The following is a 26129-nucleotide window of genomic DNA, read 5'->3' on the forward strand; positions in this document are numbered from 1 at the left end:
ACTCCCTTCTGGCCTGCAAAGTTTCTGATGAAAGTTAGCTCATAATCTACGGGACTTCCTTCATAAGTAACCTCTTGCTTGTCCCTTGGTGCATTTAACATTCCTTCTTTATCTTTAATTTTTGCCATGTGTCTTCATGTGGATCTCCTTGAGTTCATCTTGTTTGGGACTCTCTGTGCTTCCTGGACCTGGATGTCTATTTTCCAGGTGAGGGAAGTTTTTGGCTATTATCACTTCAAATAAGTTCTCTGCTTCTTTTTTCTCTTTTCTCCTTCTGGGAGAAATATTAGTATGCTTGATATTGTCCCAGAGGTCTCTTAAGCTATCTTCATTTAAAAAAAATTTTTTTTCTTTTTCTGTTCAGCTTGGGTAATTTGCACTATGCTGTCTTCAAGTTCCTCTGTATCATATAATCTACTGTTGAGTCCTTCTAGTGTATTTTTTATTTCAGTTATTGTATTCTTCAGCTCCATTTGGTTCTTCTTTATATTTTCTAACTCCTTGTTAAACTTCTCACTGTATTCATCCATTCTTCTCCCAAGTTTATTAAGCATCTTTGTAATTATCACCTTGAACTCTTTGGCAGGTAGATTGCTTATCTCCACTTCACTTAGTTCTTCTAGGATTTTGAAACTCCAGTTCACTTAGTTCTTCGTTTTGCTCCTTCAGCTGGAACACATTCCTCTGTCTCATTTTGCCTAATTCTGTTTTTATTTCTGTGTATTAGCTACATCAGTTATGTTTCCCAATCTTGGAGAAGCGGCCTTATGTAGGAGATGTCCTATAGGCCCAGCAGCACACTCTTCTCTGGTCACCAGCGCTATATGATCTAGGGGTGCCCCCACGTGGGCTGTGTGGGCCCTCTTGTTATGGCAGGACCAGTTACTATCAGTGCACCAGTAGGCATGCTGGCCCCCAGCCCAGTTGGCTGCCAGGCCCTGCCTCAAATGGTTGCTTAGGTGTGCTCGTAGGTAAGGCAGCATCCAGCATGGCTAGTGGTGATGCCTGGTGGTAGGCAAATTCTGTGGGCCCGCTGGTTGGTGAGGCCAGGTCCCAGCACAGGTGGCTGTGAGACCCAGGTGGTCCCAGGGCTGGTACCACCTCTCTGGTGGGTGAGACCACATTCTAGGGTGGCTGGCTGCATCACCTGAGGGACCTTGGGACTGGTGCTGACCAGACGGTGGGTAGCTAAGACCCTGGCACTAATTCACTAGAGGAGGACTCCAAGATGACGCTTGCCAGCACCAGCGTCTTCCTGGTAGAACAAGCGCCCCCACGTGGCTGCTACCAGCATCTAGGTCCCCAGGGGACTCCCACTCGCCTCCTGCCTCTCTAGGAGGCTCTCCGAGATCAGCAGCTGGGTCTGAACCAAGCTCCTTCCAAATTATTTCCTCTGCACTTGGTCTCAGAGCATGTGAGATTTTGTGTGAGCCCTTAAGAGTGGAGTCTGTTTTCTACAGCCCTCCAGCTCTCCCATACACAAGTTCTGCTAGTCTTAAAAGCCAGACCTTCTGGGGGCATGTCTTCCTGTTGCAGGACCCCACACTGGGGTCCTTGAACTCCTTGCTCCGTGGGGAGAACCTCTGTAATTGTGATTATCCTCCCATTTGTGGGTAACCTTCCTGGGGGCATGGGTCTTAACTATCCTGCATCTCCATCCCTCCTACCTATTTCATTGTGATTCCTCCTTTATATATCTTTACTGGCAGCAAGTCTTTTCTGCTAGTCTTCAGGTCATTCTCAGGGACAGTTGCTCTGTAAATAGCTGTAATTTTGGTGTGCCCCTGAAAGGAGGTAAGCTCAGGGTCTTCCTACCCCACCATCTCAGACACCACAGCCCACTGCTTTCAGAGACTCCTTAAGGAATTATACAACTCATTTTCCCAAGGAGATGTAGCATACAGTTTTTAATGACAGTCACATTGTGCTCTAAGGCAAACATAGCATTATACACTGTAGCAGGCCACATCTCTTCAGCTTAAGGCTGCAGATTCAAATAAAGAAAATCAGTTTCATGTTTCCTCTGGGAATTCAAACCAAGACAATATTATTAATAACCCTTTGGTCCTGGAATGTTTACCAATGTGCCACTTCCCTTTAGTCAACAATGAGTATTTAGTTAGTCCCATAAAAATGACAGAGTCCATACAGTTCTGTCAACGGTCAGAATGGTCAAACATAAAGCCATCCTTTGCTTCTTTGGCTTTTTCTTTTTTTTTTTTTTTTAACACTTTATGATTCTAGCTTGTATACTCTATGACTAAAATCACTGTATATTTAGCTAAAATTAAAGGTGCTAGGCCAAACCCACTTCTATAAACACTCTTTAACCTTTCCAAAAAGTAACTCTTTAAGAACATTCTAAAAGAACATTTTTTAACTTTTCAGAAAAAGATTACATCCAAACACTCATCTTCATGCTGTTATGTTTCAAGGCCATCTACATAGCCCATTCAATGGCCTGCCTTATTTGGAAACTAACAGTTTTATAGGAAAGCATTTTCATTCATTTTTGAAGCCCTAGTCTTTGAACTCCTCACTTAAAAAGTAAAAGTCCAGTTTCTACAGTTTTACCTGGTTAGAATATTTGTATTTAGAGTATCAAATGAAAATAATTCAGACTCTCAAAGACCTAGTATCATCTGATAATACTTAAAAATTAGTTATTCATAAATTTACCTATGTCGTTATAATTTGATAGAAAACAAACTTTTTGGCAATTAAAACTATTTTTAACCTGAAAGACATGAGCAGTATAGTCAATAAATGGCTTAAATGCTATTATAAGAAGAAAGCCCTATTCTTTATCAATTTCATGCTAAACAGTGTATGTCACAAATGAGAATTTATTACTGCATTGCAAATGGAGCAATATTAAATTTCCTTCTTCTGCTCAATTATTTTAATTATCTAAATTGATTATAGTTCTTTTTTCCATCCATTTCCTTTCTGCAAATCAATATCAGATCATGTGAAAGAAAGGCCTAGTCAGAGTGAGATATTGAAATTTATATTTCTCAAATGTATTTTTGTGCTCTTCCAGTTATTCTCTCTTCAACTAGAAATTCAGACCACATGACAAAACTCAGTAATGAGAAAATTGTATTTTATCCCATTGACCTTAAACAAATAGACTGCCAGTTACTTCTGCTGCAAAAATGGTTTACTCAGGATCAGCAAAAAATTGCAGTTTGGGGTCTGCAACCATGTCGAGTCACATTCAAATCCCCATGCCACAAGGAGAGGAGAACTCTTTAAAGAGGGGAAAGGAATTTGGGACGGCTGTCGTAAACAAAGTGTCCATTGGAGGACCTGAGAGTTTGAAGTACAGTGGCCTGTTTTTGTTTTTGTTTTTTTTTTTGGCTGAGTTGTGACAGTCTCTCATTGGCTGAGCTCTTACTAGACAATGAGAGGAAGTCTTTCTTCTTCCTTTTGGGCTCTGCTATCATCGAAGGGTATGAGAGCTCCCCCTCTGGCATTCTAACTTTATTTTAATTGAGGTTTCTGTTTATTAATTTCCACAATTCATAAAATTTATATACAGATTTTTACTTCAAATGTAAAACTGGAAAATGACCACTGCAGGATTCACTTCAATTAGAAATTGGTTGAAAGGAGAGGAGAGAAAAAAAATTTACTAGAAATTTATGTGATTTTAACTAAGGGTCACTGTCAGTTAATTAGAAGTTAAATACTAGGAGAAAATATTCCAGTCCCAGAGGAGCCATCTTAGCTCATAATTTGTTTAAAATATTTGGCTAGATAAAACAGAAGCAATATTGTAACAAATTCAATAAAGACTTTAAAAAAAAATTTTTTTTAATAAAAAATAAAATATTTGGCTAGATAGTATTTAATCCAGCATGATAATAGTATTAGCTAACCACTCTAAATGCCTCACAATAACTGAAAAAGGCAGGTACTACCATTACTCTTGCTTTCCAGGTAAGGAAACTGAAGTTCAGAGAGGGTAAATAACTCACCAAAGGTTCTACGGGGGAGTTGGGACCCAAGGTCAGGGCATCTGACTCCAGGACCTCCACTCTTTACAGTCTTCTAAATTATGTCCAAACAGCACACGTTCTCAGACCTAGACCCACATCTCAATACCAAGGTCCCAGAAAGTAGGAAAGTACGTAGTAGGAAGATCGTCCTCAGTAGAAAAAAAGGAACAAGTCATCTATTTCGTTTGGCTTTGACAATTCTAACTTTAGCTGATGGGAATGAAAAATAATAGATTCACTTAATTTTTCTACCCACTCTAATACTTGGTATCTCTGTGTCTTTCTGAAACTCAATATTTCACAGGCATACTTCATTTTATTGCCCTTTGTTTTTTTGCACTTCAATATTGTGTTTTTTACAAATTGAAGGTTTGTGGCAATGTTTCAAACCTTTTCATTATTATTATATTTGTTATGGTGATCTGTGATCAGATGTTACTATTATGACTCACTGAAAACTCAGAGGATGGTTAGCATTTTTTAGCAACAAAGTATTTTTTAATTGAAGTATGTACATTGGTGTTTTTTTAGACATAATGGTATTGCACACTTACTAGGCTACAGTATAGTGTAAACATAACTTTCATATGCACGAGGAAATGAAAAAAATTCATGTGACTCACTTTGATATTTGTTTTACTGCAGTGCTCCAGAAGCAAACCCGCAATATCTCTGAGGTATGCCTGTGGGCAGTTTTATAGTTGGTGGAAAAGGAGCCCCTTTATTCATAAGAAATATTGTATTCCAAGAGCTTTGATTTATTGATCCAAATCAGCATGTGGGCAACACGACAAGAACTCACCATTCGGGGGGAATTCAAATGATCAAATTGTTGCCAAATAGAAGAAATCTTTTTTTTAAGTGATAAATGAGAATAGTAGAAAGAAGGAGGGGATTTCCACAGTTTCCAGGGCAGGGATGAGGAACAAGAACAAGAAACAGATTTATGCCGATTGGGGTTACAAATGAAGTGACCAGAAAGGATGTGTTGGAATCTAGAGGTACTTTTGTTGTCATGCTGCTGCAGTAAATGGTATGAGACGTGTGAAAAAGTACAGTAGAACAGAGGAAATAAATGGTCCTGATGCCCATAAAGCTGTGTCAAGCATTTAATTTAATCCACCGGCTGACTATATCTCTTTGAATAGACAAAGGAGTAGAAGAGATGGTATTTTTAACACAGGAAAGAGAAAAACTGTCTGATCATTTCCTGACTCCAGTACTGTTGGTTGTTGCTAAATTAACAGAACATTTCATACGTGAGCAAATTATTAAATCTTTAAATACAACTATGGTACATTTTAAAATATCAGTTCTAATTATATTTTCTTTTGACAAAGTAATTATACTTCCAGAAACAGTGATCAGAACAATTTTTTGCTGCCAAATCTGAGAACAGAAGGTGGAAAAGGTGCATTTAGATTATCTTACCAAAAGCTGGCTAAACTTTATATAACCTTCTTTCCTAGCCTCATAAAAGAAAGGCTTAAAAATAGACTAACAAACACAAATTTTAATCTTCTTTCAAGTCACTCATTGATTTGTAATTTAATGTTCTTTAGTACAATGGTGGTCACATACTGTAGCCTGCTTTTCCCTCCTTGGATATGTTTTGTTCATATTTAAAATCACTGGGTAGAGCCAGAAGCTTTTTTTTTTATTAGTCCAAAACAAATGAATTGAACCCCGAGGACTCTTTTTCCCCAGAGGAAGCAATACAATGCCCTCGACTAGTACTTTAGACTTCAAAATTTCCAACAATATCTCTTCCCAGGAGTCTATAACTATTTCTTTCCTTCAGAGGTCTGTAGCCCCTTATACCTCCTCTCCCTTCGACTTACGTCTTAAGGAATAAGCATTTCTCTGTTCACCTGAATGGGATTCGTTTTGCCTCTCTCTGCCCTGAAATTGCTCCCTCAGGATCCTGTCTCACTTGTCTGCAAAATCCTTGGCACAAAGGTTTAGGGGCAGCCTCCAGCTACAAGTCCTAATATGCCTCAGCTCTATCGTTCTGTTGGTAGCTCTTCTTCCCCATGAGGTAAAGAGGTCCATAACATGCAAATGCACAATGAATAAACCACAAAGTACAGATGTACTGAATTGGTTGGCATAAGTTTTTTCTCTCCCTAGTCAGTGTAATTTTGAATTAAATTCACCAGGAATTTAACAGTAAATATTAAGAATGATCTCTATTTTCTGAATTAAGGAGAGGTTATGGAGAAGGGTAGGACAAGCAAAGGCCACATTGATGGGTTGAAGGAGGAAGGTAAGGAAAAAGAAACATAAGACAAAAATCTCTGCCCCCCAGGAGCCTGGCAGTTTGGAAGGGCACATTTATATGCATGAAACACTTTGAGAAGACATAAGAGAGCATATAAAGTGCCAACTTATGTAATACTTTGGCTTTTTTAGGTGGGTTTAGACATTTTAATAAGTCTCACCAAACTATTAGATGTTTCAAGGTTTCAGGTGTTCTCTGATACAGATAGGAAGAATTGAAGCTGACACAAACCTGAAAGTGGAAAGAGAGGAGGGGTGATGCCCAGATTTCAATTCTAGAAACTTTCATTCTCAGCTGAGAGCAAACCATTGATCACCATACCAATGATTTACAAGTAATCCAGAGATCTTGAATTAAATAATTTCCATCTCTACCCTGTTGGAGACCGTAAATGAAAATGTATTTTTGTATATGGGCTAAGAATAAACATCTTAGAGATTAAATTATATGGAAAATGTATAGCAAATGATAAACTTTTTCTTCCTATCTGACTGCTTCTTATCATCATGGTAACTGAGTCCATTTCATGTTTTTAAAACCTCTAAGTATCCTTATCTTTTTCCGCTCTCTATAAATACTAAGAGATGTTTTGTACATCAGAATACAACAGTATGCCCATTTTACGGAACTGTCAATTAAGTAGTTTGGTCAGTCCTATCTTGACAAGTCATACACTTTAAAAGACGATATTAAAATTTGAAGGTCGTACTTGTTTATCTCCTCTTCCAAAATTTCTATAAAATTTGTGTTCATCACAAACTATAATGGGGTCCAATGATTCATTTTTCAAAAATCTAGGGGAGGAGAGAGAAGCAAGAAGAACTACAATCCTGCAGCCTGTGGAGCAAAAACCACATTCAGAGAAAGATAGACAAGATGAAAAGGCAGAGGACTATGTACCAGATGAAGGAACAAGATAAAACCCCCAAAAAACAACTAAATGAATTGGAGATAGGCAACCTTCCAGAAAAAGAATTCAGAATAATGATAGTGAAGATAATCCAGGACCTCGGAAAAAGAATAAAGGCAAAGATTGAGAAGATGCAAGAAATGTTTAACAAAGACCTAGAAGAATTAAAGAATAAAACAAAAAAGAGATGAACAATACAATAACTGAAATGAAAACTACACTACAAGGAATCAATAGCAGAATAACTGAGGCAAAAGAACGGATAAGTGACCTGGAAGACAGAATGGTGGAATTCACTGCTGCGGAACAGAATAAAGAAAAAAGAATGAAAAGAAATGCAGACAGCCTAAGAGACCTCTGGGACAACATTAAACACAATAACATTCCCATTATAGGGGTCCCAGAAGGAGAAGAGAGAGAGAAAGGACCAGAGAAAACATTTGAAGAGATTATAGTCGAAAACTTCCCTAACATGGGAAAGGAAATAGCCACCCAAGTCCAGGAAGCACAGCGAGTCCCATACAGGATAAACCCAAGGAGAAACACACCGAGACACATAGTAATCAAATTGGCAAAAATTAAAGACAAAGAAAAATTATGGAAAGCAGCAAGGGAAAAACAACAAATAACATGCAAGGGAACCCCCATAAGGTTAACAGCTGATTTCTCAGCAGAAACTCTACAAGCCAGAAGGGAGTGGCATGATATACTTAAAGTGATGAAAGAGAAGAACCTACAACCAAGATGACTCTACCCGGCAAGAATCTCATTCAGATTCGATGGAGAAATCAAAAGCTTTACAGACAAGCAAAAGCTAAGGGAATTCAGCACCACCAAACCAGCTCTACAACAAATGCTAAAGGAACTTCTCTAAGTGGGAAACACAAAAGAAAAGGACCTACAAAAACAAACCCAAAACAATTAAGAACATGGCCATAGGAACATACATATCGATAATTACCTTAAACGTGAATGGATTAAATGCTCCAACCAAAAGAAACAGACTGGCTGAAGGGATACAAAAACAAGACCCATATATATGCTGTCTACAAGAGACCCACTTCATACCTAGGGACACATACAGACTGAAAGTGAGGTGATGGAAAAAGATATTCCATGCAAATGGAAATCAAAAGAAAGCTGGAGTAGCAATACTCATATCAGATAAAATAGACTTTAAAATAAAGAATGTTACAAGAGACAAAGAAGGACACTACATAATGATCAAGGGATCAATCCAAGAAGAAGATATAACAATTATAAATTTATATGCACCTAACATAAGAGCACCTCAATACATAAGGCAACTGGCAACTGCTAACAGCTATAAAAGAGGAAATCAACAGTAACACAATAATAGTGGAGAACTTTAACACCTCACTTACACCAATGGACAGATCATCCAAAATAAAAATAAATAACGAAAGAGAAGCTTTAAATGACACAATAGACCAGATAGATTTAATTGATATTTATAGGACATTCCATCCAAAAACAGCAGATTACACTTTCTTCTCAAGTGCACACGGAACATTCTCCAGGATAGATCACTTCTTGGGTCACAAATCAAGCTTCAGTAAATTGAAGAAAATTGAAATCATAACAAGCATCTTTTCTGACCACAACGCTATGAGATTAGAAATGAATTACAGGGAAAATAACGTAAAAAACACAAACACATGGAGGCTAAAAAAAAGTTACTAACTAACCAAGAGATCACTGAAGAAATCAAAGAGGAAATCAAAAAATACCTAGAGACAAATGACAAAGAAAACACGACGATCCAAAACCTATGGGATGCAGCAAAAGCAGTTCTGAGAGGGAAGTTTATAGCTATACAAGCCTACCCCAAGAAACGAGAAAAATCTCAAATAAACAATCTAACCTTACACCTAAGGGAACGAGAGAAAGAAGAACAAACGAAACCCAAAGTTAGCAGAAGGAAAGAATTCATAAAGATCAGAGCAGAAATAAATGAAATAGAAACAAAGAAAACAATAGGAAAGATTAATAAAACTAAAAGCTGGTTCTTTGAGAAGATAAACAAAATTGATAAACCATTAGCCAGACTCATCAAGAAAAAGAGGGAGAGGACTCAACTCAATAAAATTAGAAATGAAAAAGGAGAAGAAACAACAGACACTGCAGAAGTACAAAGCATCCTAAGAGACCACTACAAGCAACTCTTTGCCAATAAAATGGACAACCTGGAAGAAACGGACAAATTCTTAGAAAGGTATAACCTTCCAAGACTGAACCAGGAAGAAACAGAAAATATGAACAGACCAATCACAAGTAATGAAATTGAAACTGTGATTAAAAATCTTCCAACAAACAAAAGTCCAGGACCAGATGGCTTCACAGGTGAATTCTATCAGACATTTAGAGAAGAGCTAACACCCATCCTTCTCAAACTCTTCCAAAAAATTGCAGAGGAAGGAACACTCCCAAACTCATTCTATGAGGCCACCATCACCCTGATACCAAAACCAGACAAAGATACTACAAAAAAAGAAAATTACAGACCAATATCACTGATGAATATGGATGCAAAAATCCTCAACAAAATACTAGTCAACAGAATCCAACAACACATTAAAAGGCTCATACACCATGATCAAGTGGGATTTATCCCAGGGATGCAAGGATTCTTCAATATACGCAAATCAGTCAATATGATACACCATGTTAACAAATTGAAGAAGAAAAACCATATGATCATCTCAATAGATGCAGAAAAAGCTTTTGGCAAAATTCAACACTCATTTATGATAAAAACTCTCCAGAAAGTGGGCATAGAGGGAACCTACCTCAACATCATAAAGCCCATATATGACAAACCCACAGGAAACATCATTCTCAATGGTGAAAAACTGAAAGCATTTCCTCTAAGATCAGGAACAAGACAAGGATGTCCACTCTCACCACTATTATTCAACATAGTTTTGGAAGTCCTAGCCATGGCAATCAGAGAAGAAAAAGAAATAAAAGGAATAAAATTGGAAAAGAAGAAGTGAAACTGTCACTGTTTGCAGATGACATGATACTATACATAGAGAATCCTAAAGATGTCACCAGAAAGCTACTAGAGCTAATCAATGAATTTGGTAAAGTTGCAGGATACAAAATTAATGCACAGAAATCTCTTGCATTCCTATACACTAATGATGAAAAATCTGAAAGAGAAATTAAGGAAACACTCCCATTTACCATTGCAACAAAAAGAATAAAATACCTAGGAATAAACCTACCTAGGGAGACAAAATACCTGTATGCAGAAAACTATAAGACACTGATGAAAGAAGTTAAAGATGATACAAACAGATGGAGAGATATACCATGTTCTTGGATTGGAAGAATCAACATTGTGAAAATGACTATACTACCCAAAGCAATCTACAGATTCAATGCAATCCCTATCAAATTACCAATGGCATTTTTTACAGAACTAGAACAAATCATCTTAAAATTTGTATGGAGACACAAAACACCCCGAATAGCCAAAGCAGTCTTGAGAGAAAAAAATGGAGCTGGAGGAATCAGACTCCCTGACTTCAGACTATACTACAAAGCTACAGTAATCAAGACAATATGGTACTGGCACAAAAACAGAAACACAGATCAATGGAACAAGATAGAAAGCCCAGAGATAAACCCACGCACCTTCGGTCAACTAATCTATGACAAAGGAGGCAAGGGTATACGATGGAGAAAAGACAGTCTCTTCAGTAAGTGGTGCTGGGAAAACTGGACAGCTACATGTAAAAGAATGAAATTAGAACACTCCTTAACACCATACACAAAAATAAACTCAAAATGGATTAGAGACCTAAATATAAGACCAGACACTATAAAACTCTTAGAGGAAAACATAGGAAGAACACTCTTTGACATAAATCACAGCAAGATCTGTTTTGATCCACCTCCTAGAGTAATGGAAATAAAAACAAAAATAAACAAATGGGACCTAATGAAACTTCAAAGCTTTTGCATAGCAAAGGAAACCATAAACAAGACGAAAAGACAACCCTCAGAATGGGAGAAAATATTTGCAAATGAATCAACGGACAAAGGATTAATCTCCAAAATATATAAACAGCTCATGCAGCTCAATATTAAAAAAACAAACAACCCAATCCAAAAATGGGCAGAAGACCTAAATAGACACTTCTCCAAAGAAGACATACAGATGGCCCAGAAGCACATGAAAAGATGCTCAACATCACTAATTATTAGAGAAATGCAAATCAAAACTACAATGAGGTATCACCTCACTCCTGTTACAATGGGCATCATCAGAAAATCTACAAACAACAAATGTTAGAGAGGGTGTGGAGAAAAGGGAACCCTCTTGCAGTGTTGGTGGGAATGTAAATTGATACAGCCACTATGGAGAGCAGTATGGAGGTTCCTTAAAAAACTAAAAATAGAATTACCATACAACCCAGCAATCCCACTACTGGGCATATACCCAGAGAAAACCATAATTCAAAAAGACACATGCACCCCAATGTTCACTGCAGCACTATTTACAATAGCCAGGCCATGGAAGCAACCTAAATGCCCATCAACAGATGAATGAATAAAGAAGATGTGGTACATATATACAATGGACTATTACTCAGTCATAAAAAGGAATGAAATTGGGTCATTTTTTGAGACGTGGATGGATCTGAAGACTGTCATACAGAGTGGAGTAAGTCAGAAAGTGAAAAACAAATATTGTATATTAACGCATATATGTGGAACCTAGAAAAATGTTACAGATGAACCGGTCTGCAGGCCAGACATTGAGACACAGATGTAGAGAACAAACGTATGGACACCAAGGGGGGAAAGCGGCGGGGGATGGGGGTGGTGGTGTGATGAATTGGGAGATTGGGATTGACATGTATACACTGATGTGTATAAAATGGATGACTAATAACAACCTGCTGTATAAAAAACTAAATAAAATAAAATTCAAAAATTAAAAAAATATAAAGTGCCTATTATAGCATCGGGCAGAAAGAAGATATTTAGTAGATTGATAGATGTTGTTTTTTGGGGGAAAAAAAGACACATTCTTAAATCCCAGTTTTCCACTAGTTATCAACATTTCCCTTTCCCCTTCCAGCAATTTCCCATGCCATGGTGTATCTTCACTGTTTTCAGTTTTTCTCTTATTTTTCTCTTAAACCCAAAGCAATTATGTAAAAGAAAAAAAAAAAAATCTAGGGGAGGAGACCCTTGCTTAACCTTATTTGTATTCACTCTTCAATGCAAAGTATTGCCCTAAATATCTCCTTGCTTTACTGCATTATTTTACTATGTTTTGTGAGTTGATCTCTTACCCAGTAGGTAAATGACTAGGCCTTGTAATTTCTCTCCCAGATAGTAGGGATTAGAAAAAACAATCTCTTTTTGGTGGGAGTCATGAATATTGGGTGTGTAGGGAAAGTTTTAGTAGTTTATTGGCTAAATTTCAGTATTTTTTTCCTACACATTCTGAAAAATCTGGCACTAAGTCCTGAAAAACACGATTAACATTTTTTTGTCTTTAACTTTACCCACAAAAAAACTTACTGACAATGCTAGGCAGATCAATTATGGAATCAGAAAGCATTCAATGATCAGCCATCCAGAGAAGCATCATGGAATCAAAGTATCTCGGGGACTGTACAGCAAATGGAAACATCAGTGTACTAACGAAAGGGCAGACTAGCCTTCTCGACAAGCCTAAACACACACTCTCTTTTCTAAACCAGTTCCTAACATGTGTTTAACGCTGAGCAGGGTACCTGGCATAGTTTCCTTGCTTAAAACTCTTCTTTCCCTGGAAGTCTTCCCGGGCCTGATCACCTATGCTTTCTCTTACTTTGAATTCCTACCACACCTAGGAATTCATCCGGCTCTTTACTATCATATGCTTGCCTTGGAATCTTTCTCAAACTATTCCATGATTTCTGTCTTGGGCTTCTCAACTAGAACTTCACTGGCAGAAAGAAATCGTGACACCTTTTGTATTCCTCAGGGATCCTAGCATAATCTGGGTCCAGCAGTCATCACTCAATAAATGCTTCTAAAGTAATGAATGAGTAAACAGAACAAAAGGACCTATTCATTACTCTGACGCACCAGCATTCTAGTAACCAGAAGGGAAAATAATTGCTTCTATTCATGCCCAAGGTATACAAATGAAAAAGTCTGCTTTATAATATATTTTGATTTGTTTGACTTTTTGTGTATTTCACACTATCAACCTGGGTGGTGACAGACAATGGTTTCTGTTTGATTTTATCACATTGCTTTCCTGCTCCCCATTAGCATTTATATACTCAGGAGGATTCCTACTAAAGAAAGATACACAGTTGGCCTTGGTATTGGGTTAAACAATGAGATAATATCAGTAATCCCATGTGGCTCAACCTAAGAACTTCTTTTTGAAGATTTCATCAATGTCAGCCCATCACATCATCAACTGTGATGTGTGTGTCTGTGTTTGGGTACTGGAGAGCAGGAGATTGGATGAGGAAATCTGAAAATTGGCAGAGAGAGAAACTCAGAGGGAGAAATGAAGTAATCTGCTGAAACACTATGTTGCCTGTTTCTAAAACTAAAAAAAACAAAATCAAAAACGGATGAGCTTCTACTCTGATCTGAGTTTTGTGAGTTTTGTTTTTGTTGCTTGTTTGTGTATGTTGTTTTGCTCCCCCAAAGGATTTCCGTATTCGATCTTTTCCCTTAGAATGCAAGTCAAAACCTACTGGAGGAGAACTCATGAAAGAGGAGGTCTAGGGGTCCAGAACTCCAACAGGGAGGAAGCCTAGGGAAGACTTGGAAGCTGTAGGAAAGAAAGGCACTGACTCACTAAAGCCAGGCAGGGTAGACATGCTCTAATGCTGGGCTGTCTCTGCTGACCCCACAATTTAAAGTTGCTTAGTAGTTATGTGAGTGCTGTGGCTGTGAAATTGTTATTAATAGGTCGGGAAACCTGTTTATGTTACTATCAGACTAAGAGGTTTTTTAATTCACAGTGTCTGTAGGCTCCTGAAGAAGAAACCTATTCAATGATGATTTGATAAAGATAATTTTTGCTTTAAGATTTCTTGAAGTAAATAAAAATGGGTTTAATTTAGCTTTGTTTCCTAAAGGACTCATTAATTATCTCATTATGCTCTTCTTCTTCTAGCTATATTGTCATAAAATTAGAGTGAATATATTTATGGATAAGCAAAAATGTTATTTGATCTCATGGGGTTTTTTAATCATTTAAGCCAACTGTATTATGATTACTTTAATGATCTTTAAATTCATTCTATGTTCTATTCCAAGAAGAGTATTTATTAGGATTGTGAAACTTCACTCTTCTACTGTGTCTGGTTACTGTCTATATAAAATTCAGAATAGTAGTCCAGGAGAACAGAGAAAAATAGAAATTCCTCTTTAATAAAAGGGAAATTAATTTATCAATTATCCTATTAAAACAAAGAGAAAAGATGAATTGATGATTTTTAAAGAAAAGCACATCTTCACCTGAAAATAATCAAACAAATGCAAATCAAAATAATTTTAAGGTGTCACGACACAATTATTAAACTAGCAAAAAAAAAAAAAGGAAATAAAATTTAAAATCTAACATTAGAAAGATTGGAGGGAATGAGAAAGGTTGGGGGTTCTGCAAATCGCTCACTCTTTCTGGAGAGCAATCAGGCATCTGTGACAAGACCTGTAAAATTAGGAGCAGAAACGATATCTTTATTATCTTTTAATAATCACCATCATATGCCCAGCAGCAGGCACAATTTCTGGTATATATCGGGAAATGAATAAATATTTGATGAAGGAATGAGTGAATGAAATGCTTCCTGCCCATTAACTTGTTAATTCCACTTGGGGAATATGGACAAAAGAATTAACCTAAAAGAAAGAGTTAAGACTTTTTACAACTATTCATAGTAGTGAAAAACTGGACACATTTCACATGCCCAACAATAGGGGAGTATACAAGCTTGATTAAATGTTACCTGTAGCATGGTATATAGATCATGTTTAAACAACAACAAAATGTGTGCATGAGTTAATATTAGGTCTCTTTGTGGGGACTGAGGGAGCAAACTGGACAGAGCAAAGGAGGGAGCCTAGGTGGGTTCTGTTCGGGTGTCCTGATAAGAAGTGTCAATTACCCAATGAAAAGAATTTGAAACTGACCAAAACCATTCCAGGAAGTCTAGGACAGACAGTCTAGAAACACTGATGTAAGAAATAGAAAAGTCCTGACCATTGAGGACAGAATAGAAGGAAGACGCAGAGCACCCCCATGGCTCACAGTACTCCACAGACTGTAAAGACTTCCTTACCTTTGATTACCTACGTCTATAGACGAAGCAGTTTTAGAGATTTGAAAAGGAAATTTCCACCTGAAAACTAAAATTGAACTGCTCAGAAGCTCTGACCCATAATCAACCCATTACTGAATATCTCTTTTAAGACAACTTGACTTTGAGTCTGTATAAAGCCATGTCTTAGGTGCTACAAGGAAGGCATTTATAGAGAAAACACAATAAGGCTGCAAATGCTCATTGCTAAATGTTAACAGTGACATATTTAAAGGGACGCTGACTTTTTTCAATCAATGGATGTGTTGAAGTGTAACAATGGAGCTGAAGGCCAATTTTCAATTGATTTAATGTCATTATAATTGCCAATACATAAGTAAACTTAGATAGAATTTTTGATACTAAGATAATAAAAATGTTTGAGTCTAACAATAATAGGACCCTAAATGTCATCAAAACAATTAGGTCTCTCGTGGTTACCCTGTATATTTTAGTTCTGTCATTCGAACAGTAAAAAAATAAAGGAATAGATTAAAATCATTTTGTGTATGACATGTTGGGATTAACAATATAACCATTTCTTTACAATGTTTGACAGGTACTAACCTGTCAATATTCCACAATAGTATGCTAAATAATAATTTTTTAAATCACTTCTAGTGTCCAGACAACAATTCCTGAGTCTACTAAAGAACTTAGAAAAATTTACTCTATTTCTTCAGTAAGTTCATGTAGATAACTTAATAATGAATGGAAGTCTTCTGTTTAGCTTTACTAACCTACAGCAAGTCTTATGAAATTAGTTGAGCCCGGCTCTAAGTACACAAATCAGAGGTTTAAGGGAAAAAAATTAGGAAAAGTAAAAACATTTATGAAATTAAACTTCAGGGCCTTCAATATCCTGGATTTTTATTCATCTTAAGTTTGTTTCCTAAGGAGAGCAGTTTATTCCTATCTTGAGTAGATCCAGAAAGAAAGGGAAATTTCCATTATTTTAGTATATGACTCCTATTTGATTTTTTAAAAAAACCCAAAAAACTATTACTCCAAAATTATCCCAAATCTTACAGTTTATAAGGATGGAGAAAAAAATCTAAAAGTCAGAAGTGAGAGAAGTCATCTTAATCAGGACTCAACTGCATAGAACAAAGCCATTCTAGCACCTTTACATCTAAGAATGGATTTAATGCTGCATATTAGGGCCTTACAACATTTTTAGAAGGGTTTAAGGAGGAGGAGTGACGCCCAAAACACTGCCAAAAAATTGCCCTGCCAAAGAGTCTATTACCACTGATGTAACCAGGAAGCTGTGCCCAGGATCACACCATAATTAGCCATAAGCTGAGAAATAATAAGCTGTCACCAAGACTGTGGTGTTGCATTTCCAAATTCCAGTCTCCTGCAGGTGCTCCTGATTGGCAGAACCTAAACCACATGGGGACTTCCAGCTGCAAGGGTATCTGGGAAATGAAGTATTTAGCCTACCAGCCTCTGCAGGACAGGAAAGTGCACTGCAGGTAAACCAAAACAGACATTGAGAGAGTCAAGCACCATATCTGCCACAGGTAGGCAGTTCCACTACCATGCTGAAGCCCTTTAACATTTGATGATTCTGTCTTCCATGTTTAACCATTTACAGGAAAATAAAGATCATACCAGGACATATTGAAAGAACATTATTTTCAAATTCAGTTGGACTTATTTCTAGATATGTATTTTTTCAAATAAATTAGGAAAAATAAGACAACTTATTTGGGAGTTTTGTTTCTTAATAAGGTTAAGTAAAAAAAGAGCAGAATACAAAAGAGAATTGCAGAGTGGTTAAAGAAACGTTATAATGTTTGTACATATATTGATAAATAACAAAAGTGAATATAAATGAAAAGCATAGTATTTCTGAGCAGGAAAAGATCACCAAGTCCGCTTCCTTAGCTTGTAGTTGAGAGAAAGTATACAAAAGTGGTTGCAAGCTTGGGCATTAGGTCACTGGAAACTCAACCCCATAATGTATTAGCTTTGTGACCTTGGTAAAGTTATTTCACATCTTTTAGCCTTAGACTCACTTCCTAATCTAATTTTAAAAAGAGAGGATATGGTAATACCATATTATAGGTTTGTTATGATGGTTAAGTAAGACAATGATATATTTTATGCTTGTCATTTATTTAATAATAGGATGCATATTTTATGATTTCTGAAATCTGGAAATTTTACATTTTTTATTATTTAAAAAAGCTTGATTGTATCCATGCAGAAGAATAACTGTCACTGCCAGGCACCTACAGTATCTGTTTATCCAATTGTCACTTCAATTGAGGTTGTTGTTGGTTTTATTTGGGAGGGGGGTAGCGTATGATTGAATTTTTTATGGCATTGCATCTTTTGCTGTTCCTTAAAATGCTTTCTAAAAATTACTCTAGTATAAAGCTTTGAGGAAAAAAGGTAATTGTAGAAAAGTTATTCTAAGCTAGGAGTTGTTGGAATGTCTGTCTAGTTTATGTGTGGTGAAAGCCTGTCACAAAGCATTGATCATTTATTTAGCAAAAGCTTCCAGTTGACTTTCAAGTGATATTTGATGTCCAAGAAGACATAGTTCCATTAAAAAAGTGAAACCATAAGTTAACTAAATACAAACACCAAGAAATACCAGGTACTTTTTGATATGCTTTATTGTAATCCTAGAAGTGCTTTAAAAAGATCATAATCCCAAATACTGACATCAGAGAGTAGTAGCTTTTTGGAGTGCTGGGTATGACTGCGGCTGGCCAAAAGGATTTTTAAAAATTTTTTATTTAGGTTGATGGTTGTTTACCTGGTCTAGATTCAAATTCTGGTTGTAATACAATACAAGAAGAAATATTAGGTCTATCATTCTAGAGTTCATTTCCTCCTTTTTTCTTCCTTTTTTTTTTCTTATTCCAAAAGTTGTTATTAAATCAATATCAAACTGAGGCTACTTGAAGGTCATAGTATGGAAGGTGAGCAGTTGCTAGTGATAAATCCACTTCAGTGTTCCTATATTCCCAAGATTTTGGATTCTTTTCTTTATATTTTGCCAAGGAATTTTGTCCATCAGCTACATTCACGGTAAGCCACACAGGTTTCCATCAGCGAACAAGCAAACAGGTTAGATCACCCCAAGCTGCTCAAGATAGTACACTTAATTCATAGAAACAAATTCAGTTCAATTTAAATTGTGTTTCTCCTTTTTCTCTCCAGTATAGACCCTCAGAATTCACATCTAACTATATTCTCAGCTCTTACATATATTTGCAAAAGTTTGTAAGTGACTTTTTCTGTGGTCTTACAATCAAGTTGATTATCGAGGTAATAATTAGAAACCAAGACCCAAAGAAGCAGAACCACTTAACCCAGATCACACAGAGAATTAATGACAAAGCCCAGTAAGGTAGATCTGGGGACATACATGCTGTCATTGCCCCGGCCCAGTGACAGAGATGGTTCTCCCAGCCAACCCTAAAAGGCTTTGTCTCCTGACTTCTAGTCTCCATCAGATAAATGCTTCTTGTATTTCTCCAACTTTTATTTTTATCACTAAATTTTTGCCCTATCAAATCACTGTCAAAACTACTTGTAGTGTCAATTTATGTCTAACTTATTTTCTAAAACATACCTTGAGCACTCCTTGTGTGTTAGCAACTGTGCTGGGCACAGGTGATAAAGTAACCAACAGGACAGATAAATCTCTACCCACTAAGAGATTTCCATCAAGTTACAAACTTTTTTCTAGGCTTCAAAACCCTCTAGGTTCATTTTGTTGTTCATGAGCAGCAGGCTTGTCTATTTTTTCAGTTTATAAGGAGAGAAACAAAAATTATGGTTGAGCCTTATGTATAATTTTCATTTTTCCATCCCTCTATTTACTTACTAGTTGCTTATGGGTCAGAAAGAATCATGGTCTCAGCTTCCATTAAAAGGGATAATTGGTGAACAAGCATTTCTCAAACTCCTCAAAAAAGGCAAATACAATTGGTTCTCTTTGTTCATGGTAACTATATTCTATCAAGTCACTGAAAACCCTGAAACACTGGATGCTCCCAGGAGAAACAGAGGGTTAGATTCCTGCAAGCCTCTGATCACAGTATTTTCATCAACCAACCAATACAAAACTCTGTTTTATGTATGTTTCAGTTTTAAAGACACCTTTTTAAATGTATACTGTTGACTCATTAATGTAGAAATCATGGCCAACATAGCTGCATGAATTTTACCCCACATATTCTCTCCATAAGGCACATTAAAGGCTTCTTCTGCACAGAAACACCTGACAGCCATTCAGCACTAAGCTTAGAGTCCATTTTAAATCACCAACAAAAAGTTGGAGAATGCAATAACCATGGCACTAAACAGACCAAGTCAAGGACGTGTGTTTACCTTAGGAGAGCTGAATCAAGAGAGCAGAGCATCAGCCTTGTTTAATCCCAGCTGGGACCGTGTACATGGGTCAACTCAAATTCTTCACCCACATGTCCATGATGACCTCAAAACTGCCATGACAGAGGAGTGGATAAAGATGTGGTACATATATACAATGGAATATTACTCAGCCATTAAAAAAAGAATGAAATAATGCCATTTGCAGCAGCATGAATGGACCTAGAGATTATCATACTAAGTGAAGTAAGTCAGAGGGAGAAAGACAAATAGCATAGGATATCACTCATATGTGGACTCTAATTTTAAAAAAAGACATAAATGAACTTATTTACAAAACAGAAACAGACTCACAGATTTTGAAAACAAACTCACAGATTTTGAAAACAAACTTATGGTTACCAGAGTGGAAACATGGGGGAGAGTTAAATTAGGAGCTTGGGATTAAAATACACACACTACTATATATTAAATAGATAACCAACAAGGACCTACTGTATAGCATGGGGAACTCTACTCAATGATTGAATCACTTTGCTGTACACCTGAAACTAACGCAACATTGTAAATCAACTATACTTCAACAAAATTTAATAAAAAAATAAAAATATAAAATAAAAGTATTAAAAAAAAGATACAGGACAGTTCCATCAGAGAAAAAGAAAAAAACTGCCATGAGCTGATTTTAGGGTTACAGAGAAATTCTAGTGAATAGGAGAAGTCACAAAAATGGAACCCATGAACAATATGGATCAACTGTACCTGTCCTGGATGAAAGGTAAGTGGAACCTCACCCTGATTTTGCAGTAAGTTCTCATGAAACCTATATGTAGCTAATAAATTTTTAAGAATTAATCAAGAATACTTAGTGATGGTACATTAAGAAGACCAGAAAAATACATAATTGTTGAGACAATTTAAGCTCCACTCTCTTTTCTAATGACCTAGCACACAGCAGCAATCATATTTGTTGAATGAATGAACAGAGTTGGGAACATGGCTTCCTTTGTCTATAGAATATGAAGCTAATTACAAGGCTGGGGGACTTGGAATGTACAATGAAATCTCATTATTTGGGCCTCCCCAAATTTTGCAATTCGTATCATCAGGAAAAACCACATGGGCAAATTTTACATTCAGACTTTCCTTTAGAAAGGAGTTCACAGAACAGCTTTAGTTGTAAAGGAAAAACCTTCAAAAAAAGATCTAATAAATCAGAGAACAAGCTTTCAGAAAATGTTATATGTACCTGTTTATGTATTTTAAACGCTTATTCAATTAATTCTGATCTAGTTGTCAAAAGGATAACTTTTCTAGATCTTGGTTTGTCTAGTTCCTTTTTCTGTGTGAACTTTGAAAAAATAAGATGCCATTAAAAAAAAATCATGATGGAAACATTCTATGAATTTAGATTCATTTACTAACCTGTGACCTAGAAAATGAATCATATCCTATATGATCTCTATACACTGACATTTGATGATTCTGTGATTTGTCCACATCAGTGAGGGCATTTTTTAAAAAATTTATTTATTGTATTTATTTATTTTTGGCTGCATTGTGTCTTTGTTGCTGCACGCGGGCTCTCTCTAGTTGTGGCAAGTGGGACTACTCTTCGTTGTGGTGCGTGGGCTTCTCATTGTGGTGGCCTCTCCTGTTGTGGAGCATGGGCGCGCGGGCTTCAGTAGTTGCAGCACGCAGGCTCAGTAGTTGTGGCTCGTGGGCTCTAGAGGACAGGCTCAGCAGTTGTGGCACACTGGCTTAGTTGCTCCGCGGCATGTGGGATCTTCCCAGACCAGGGATCGAACCCGTGTCCCTTGCGTTGGCAGGCGGATTCTCAACCACTGTGCCACCAGGGAAGCCCCAGTGAGGGCATTTTTGTACCGACTATACATATCTACAATAAGTCTCCATCCTCTGCACAGAAATTGCTTTCTCTTTGTTTTTAGCCCATGTTTGAGGTTGCATTTAGGGGTATTTTCTCCTACTCCTCCTCCTACTTATCTCTCTCCTGTTACTCTTTCTCCATTCCAGATTTGAGATCAGTTCTAAAAATGCATATCCATTTCCAAAATCCTAGCCACATTTCTAGTTTAAAAAGAGAAATCTATAAGTCTCAAATTTGGTAAATCTGTAGTCTATGAGATTAATTCATATTAATAAAAACCACCTTCTTTTATTGGACACATATATTATATGCCATCACAACAATCCAGAAAGGTAGACGGTATTCATATTACCACGCTATAGGTGACAAAAAAGAAATTGGCTTACAAAGGCTAAGAAATTTGCTTTAGGCCTCACAGATAGGAAGTAGAAAATCTGCCATGAGTTACAAAGCCATTAATTTAACCATTATGCTCTCCTGCCTCCGGACAGATACAAGACATGGGCATTAAAGGGATGCCTGATCCCAGGGCTTCATTAACTTTCCTCCAACTAAAGGGAACATCATGATTTTATCTCCTCTTAACGTATTACTTACAAGGTTGTTTAAGTCCTTTAAAATATTAAATATTTAATTAGTCCTATTACAGCATCTCCCTGAGGCAAATAGTTAGCTTATATAATTGTTATGTTGGTTAAAAAGAAGAGTAAAAGGAAGCTTGAGCATAAATTAACAATAATAAAACAGATCATTACATTTCATGCCTGGAGATTAACATGGATAACCTGCTTCAAATAAAATTGTAAGGTGATTATTAAGATCAGTCTTTACAGATGACCTTAGTCATTACACTTTAACTGGGTCTCCAAGTACCCAAAATGACCAGTCATTCCATTAAACATAAGGTTACCATTCTCATCCATTATTTCTCAAAGTGTCCACCAAAGACTCCTGCATCTGAATCACCTCGGGGTTTTGTTTAAAATGGAGATTTTGGTACTCACATGAATTATCTTTCTGCACTTTTAGCAAGTATTTCCAATGATTCTGGGGTAAAATATCAACCAGTTTTTTTAGGGCTGTATCCTTATTCGTAATATAAACGTATAAAATATTATTTCTACTTATATAAAGGTTAAGAGCATTTTATTCCCTTACCAGTTTGAGAACACCTTGAGATTTGAGTCATGCTTTGTTCAATAATTATTCCACTGTTTAGAGAGAAACTGGAGCAAAACTGAGCCTCAAAATGGTTTAATGTTCAATGATCCAAACATGGTTCACTGGATTTTTCATTTTTAAAAAAATCTGCTTTCAGCAAAATATATAACATCTTACATAACATATCTTTTTTTTTTTTTTTTTTTTAATTTTTATTTATTTATTTATTTATGGCTGTGTTGGGTCTTCGTTTCTGTGTGAGGGCTTTCTCTTGTTGTGGCAAGTGGGGGCCACTCTTCATCGCGGTGCGCGGGCCTCTCACTATTGTGGCCTCTGTTGCGGAGCACAGGCTCCAGATGCGCAGGCTCAGTAATTGTGGCTCACGGGCCTAGTTGCTCTGCGGCATGTGGGATCTTCCCAGACCAGGGTTCGAACCCGTGTCCCCTGCATTGGCAGGCAGATTCTCAACCACTGCGCCACCAGGGAAGCCCACATAACATATCTTATGGACAAACCTGAACAAACTTTTTGGTCAACCCAATATATATATTCATGTAGCCATAGTCTTTAATAATCATCCGTAACAATTCTGGGAAAGATACTTGAGATTTGCTTCTTTCGTTACAGGGTTGCCGACTAACCTACATGCTCTCAGAAAACTGGTCTCCTCCATTATCTAATCAGAAGAGGTTTGCAACAGTGAGAGTTCCCACAAAGAAAAGAAAAATGCTTTTCACAACGGGATGTCAACATTCCCGCCGACATGCCTCGTATTCTAAGCCTCCTTGAGCCAATAGCAGAACATTTTATTACTTTACACACTCATCTGAAAATCCAGAATTGATTGCCAAAAAAGCCCACTTCAGATATACCTAATGCAAGAGGAAGGCTCAGTCCAAAGGTCATGTTAAATTACACATTTAGATAAAGTTCTCAAGCTCTTGTCACTGTATTCAACTGTTTAATCATCAAGAAACAATATACTATCATCATACTGTTTTCATTCCCTCCCCAAAATCACTTCACAAAATCTAAACTTCATGACCTTAGCATTTATTGAAGACTAACATAAGAGAGGTATATTTTTTACATTCTTTTCATTTTCTTTTTCAAAAAATATGACATTATACGTCATGTTACATTATGACCTTTTATACAAAGAGACACCTAATATATTCCTCTTAGTACTCAGTTGCAGGAAAATGTGTTTCTCTCCAGATAAACATGAATGATTCTATTCATCCTACTTTGAGAGCTCGGCAGCCTCTTACACTTCCCTGTTTGACTTCACTGCCCGAAAGAGGAGAATTAAATTCAGTTTTCAACGGCAGCAACTAATTCATTTCATATTCATTTAATATAAGTATGTTTTAGCTTCTTAAACTTGTTTCTATAATTTTTCCTTTTATCTTGCCTGTTTTAAGTAGGTTTTATCATTGCAAGTCACTTCTAATGATTTGAACTAGTAGACAAGAAAAAAGTCAACCTTTTTCAAGAATTAAATAAGCAAAGGTAAGTCTGGCGAGGAATGTGACAAGAAGATTACCTGAATACATGGAAAGATCAAGCAGTTAGGACAGAATCAATTTTTCTTGTTTTATAGTCACAAGGTCATTTTAACTAACAATAATACCACAAAACAGATCACTAAGAAATGTCACAGAAGCCAGCATGACACATGACCCTTGTCAGACTAGCTCAAAGCCAGATACAGAAGCAAAACAGCTGAAGGATAATGAACTATAATCTAATCTTTAACTAGGTAAAAATCACAAAGGCCCAAAGATGAAAAGGGTCTTAAATAGAATGCTTTCAATGTCTGATAGTTAACTGCCCGGAAGTTATTTTTTAAGAAACATACACCCCTTCTCAAATTTTCATATGAATATAAGTCACCTGATTATCTTAAAATACAGATTCAGATCCCATGATATTGGGGCCCAGGATTCTGCATTTTAATACACTCCCAGGAGACACTGAGGCAGCTGGTCCAAGGACCACTCTGAAATTCAATGCTGCCTTTAGAGCTTGCCGTGACTGAATCCATCCCAGCTTTACCACTTAAAAGCCGTGACATTAGCCAAGTCCTTTAACATCTCAGACCTTCAGTTAGCTTATCAGTTGCATGGGGATAACAATATCTACCTTGTAGAGCCCTTGGGAGGATTTAAAAAGATAACCGCATCGTTCAATAAGGCCCTTGATAAATATTCTTTTAGTGAGAAGGCTGTCTTTATTATGACAGAACACCACCTTAGGATTTGGAATGTTATACTTTGTTTTTAAGTACAAAAGTATGCAGGATGAAAACCTAGATTCTATAAGATAAATTTTACACTTGAAAGGCAGGTGTGTGTCTATGTGTGTAAGTGAAGTTACACTAACAAAAGTTAAGTTTCACACCCCCATACTGACTACTATATAACCAAAATCTGGGATACTATGCACATGTTTATCTGATAAGCAAGAATCTCTATGTAAGGTAAAAGGATCACGGCTTGGAGAGTAGCTGAGCAAGAAGGGCTCCATATTTTAGAGAAAAGATGGGCAGCAAAGACATGAAATTAAACAGTATTCTCAAACCCATTCTTTTATATGACTCTTAAAGCCAAGTTCTCATCAGCACAAAATGGGGTTTGTCAACTTACACTCTTTGTGGAGCGAGGCAAGATATAAGCACCAAAAAATTAGAGTTTGTTAAATTACACAGAACTATATTAACGACCTAGGCAGTTAATTAAGAAATGTGTTAGTAATAACCAGAAAACTGTTACCAATAAAGGATTCTAACAGCACTCATGGCCAATTTTTTGCTGGCTTTTCAATTGATTTTTGACTTCAGGTTATATTCAGGGTCCAGGAAAAAACATTTTTTCTGCTTTGAAAAATCAAAACCCTGGCCTGAAATAGACAGAAACCTTGGAGAGTTTCCTTCTAACAAGCAGAAATGGTGGTATTTTGCTTCCCCTTAACCAAGATGAAATCTCTAAAACTGCATAGCCAGAAGCAAAACCCTCAGAAGACTAATAACACTTTAACATTTTCTGTTCACATGTGAATGTTAATTCCACTCTCTGAAGAGAACCACCAAAATGGCATTCGTTAAGATTAAAGCCATATTACTATAGAAATGGGAAACGTATATGTATGCTTCCTGTAAAATGCAAATGCT

At 36.7% G+C, this 26129-nt stretch overlaps 1 protein-coding gene across 5 annotated transcripts in view; it reads right to left on the reverse strand.

Moving 5' to 3' along the window:
* The window catches only part of LOC309665542 (uncharacterized protein), a 406582-nt gene that overhangs the window by 249071 nt on the left and 131382 nt on the right, over positions 1 to 26129 (reverse strand). The window lies entirely within an intron of this gene.

The sequence above is a fragment of the Balaenoptera physalus genome (assembly GCF_965194825.1).
Source record: "Balaenoptera physalus genome assembly, chromosome: 8".
Classification (NCBI taxonomy): domain Eukaryota; kingdom Metazoa; phylum Chordata; class Mammalia; order Artiodactyla; family Balaenopteridae; genus Balaenoptera; species Balaenoptera physalus.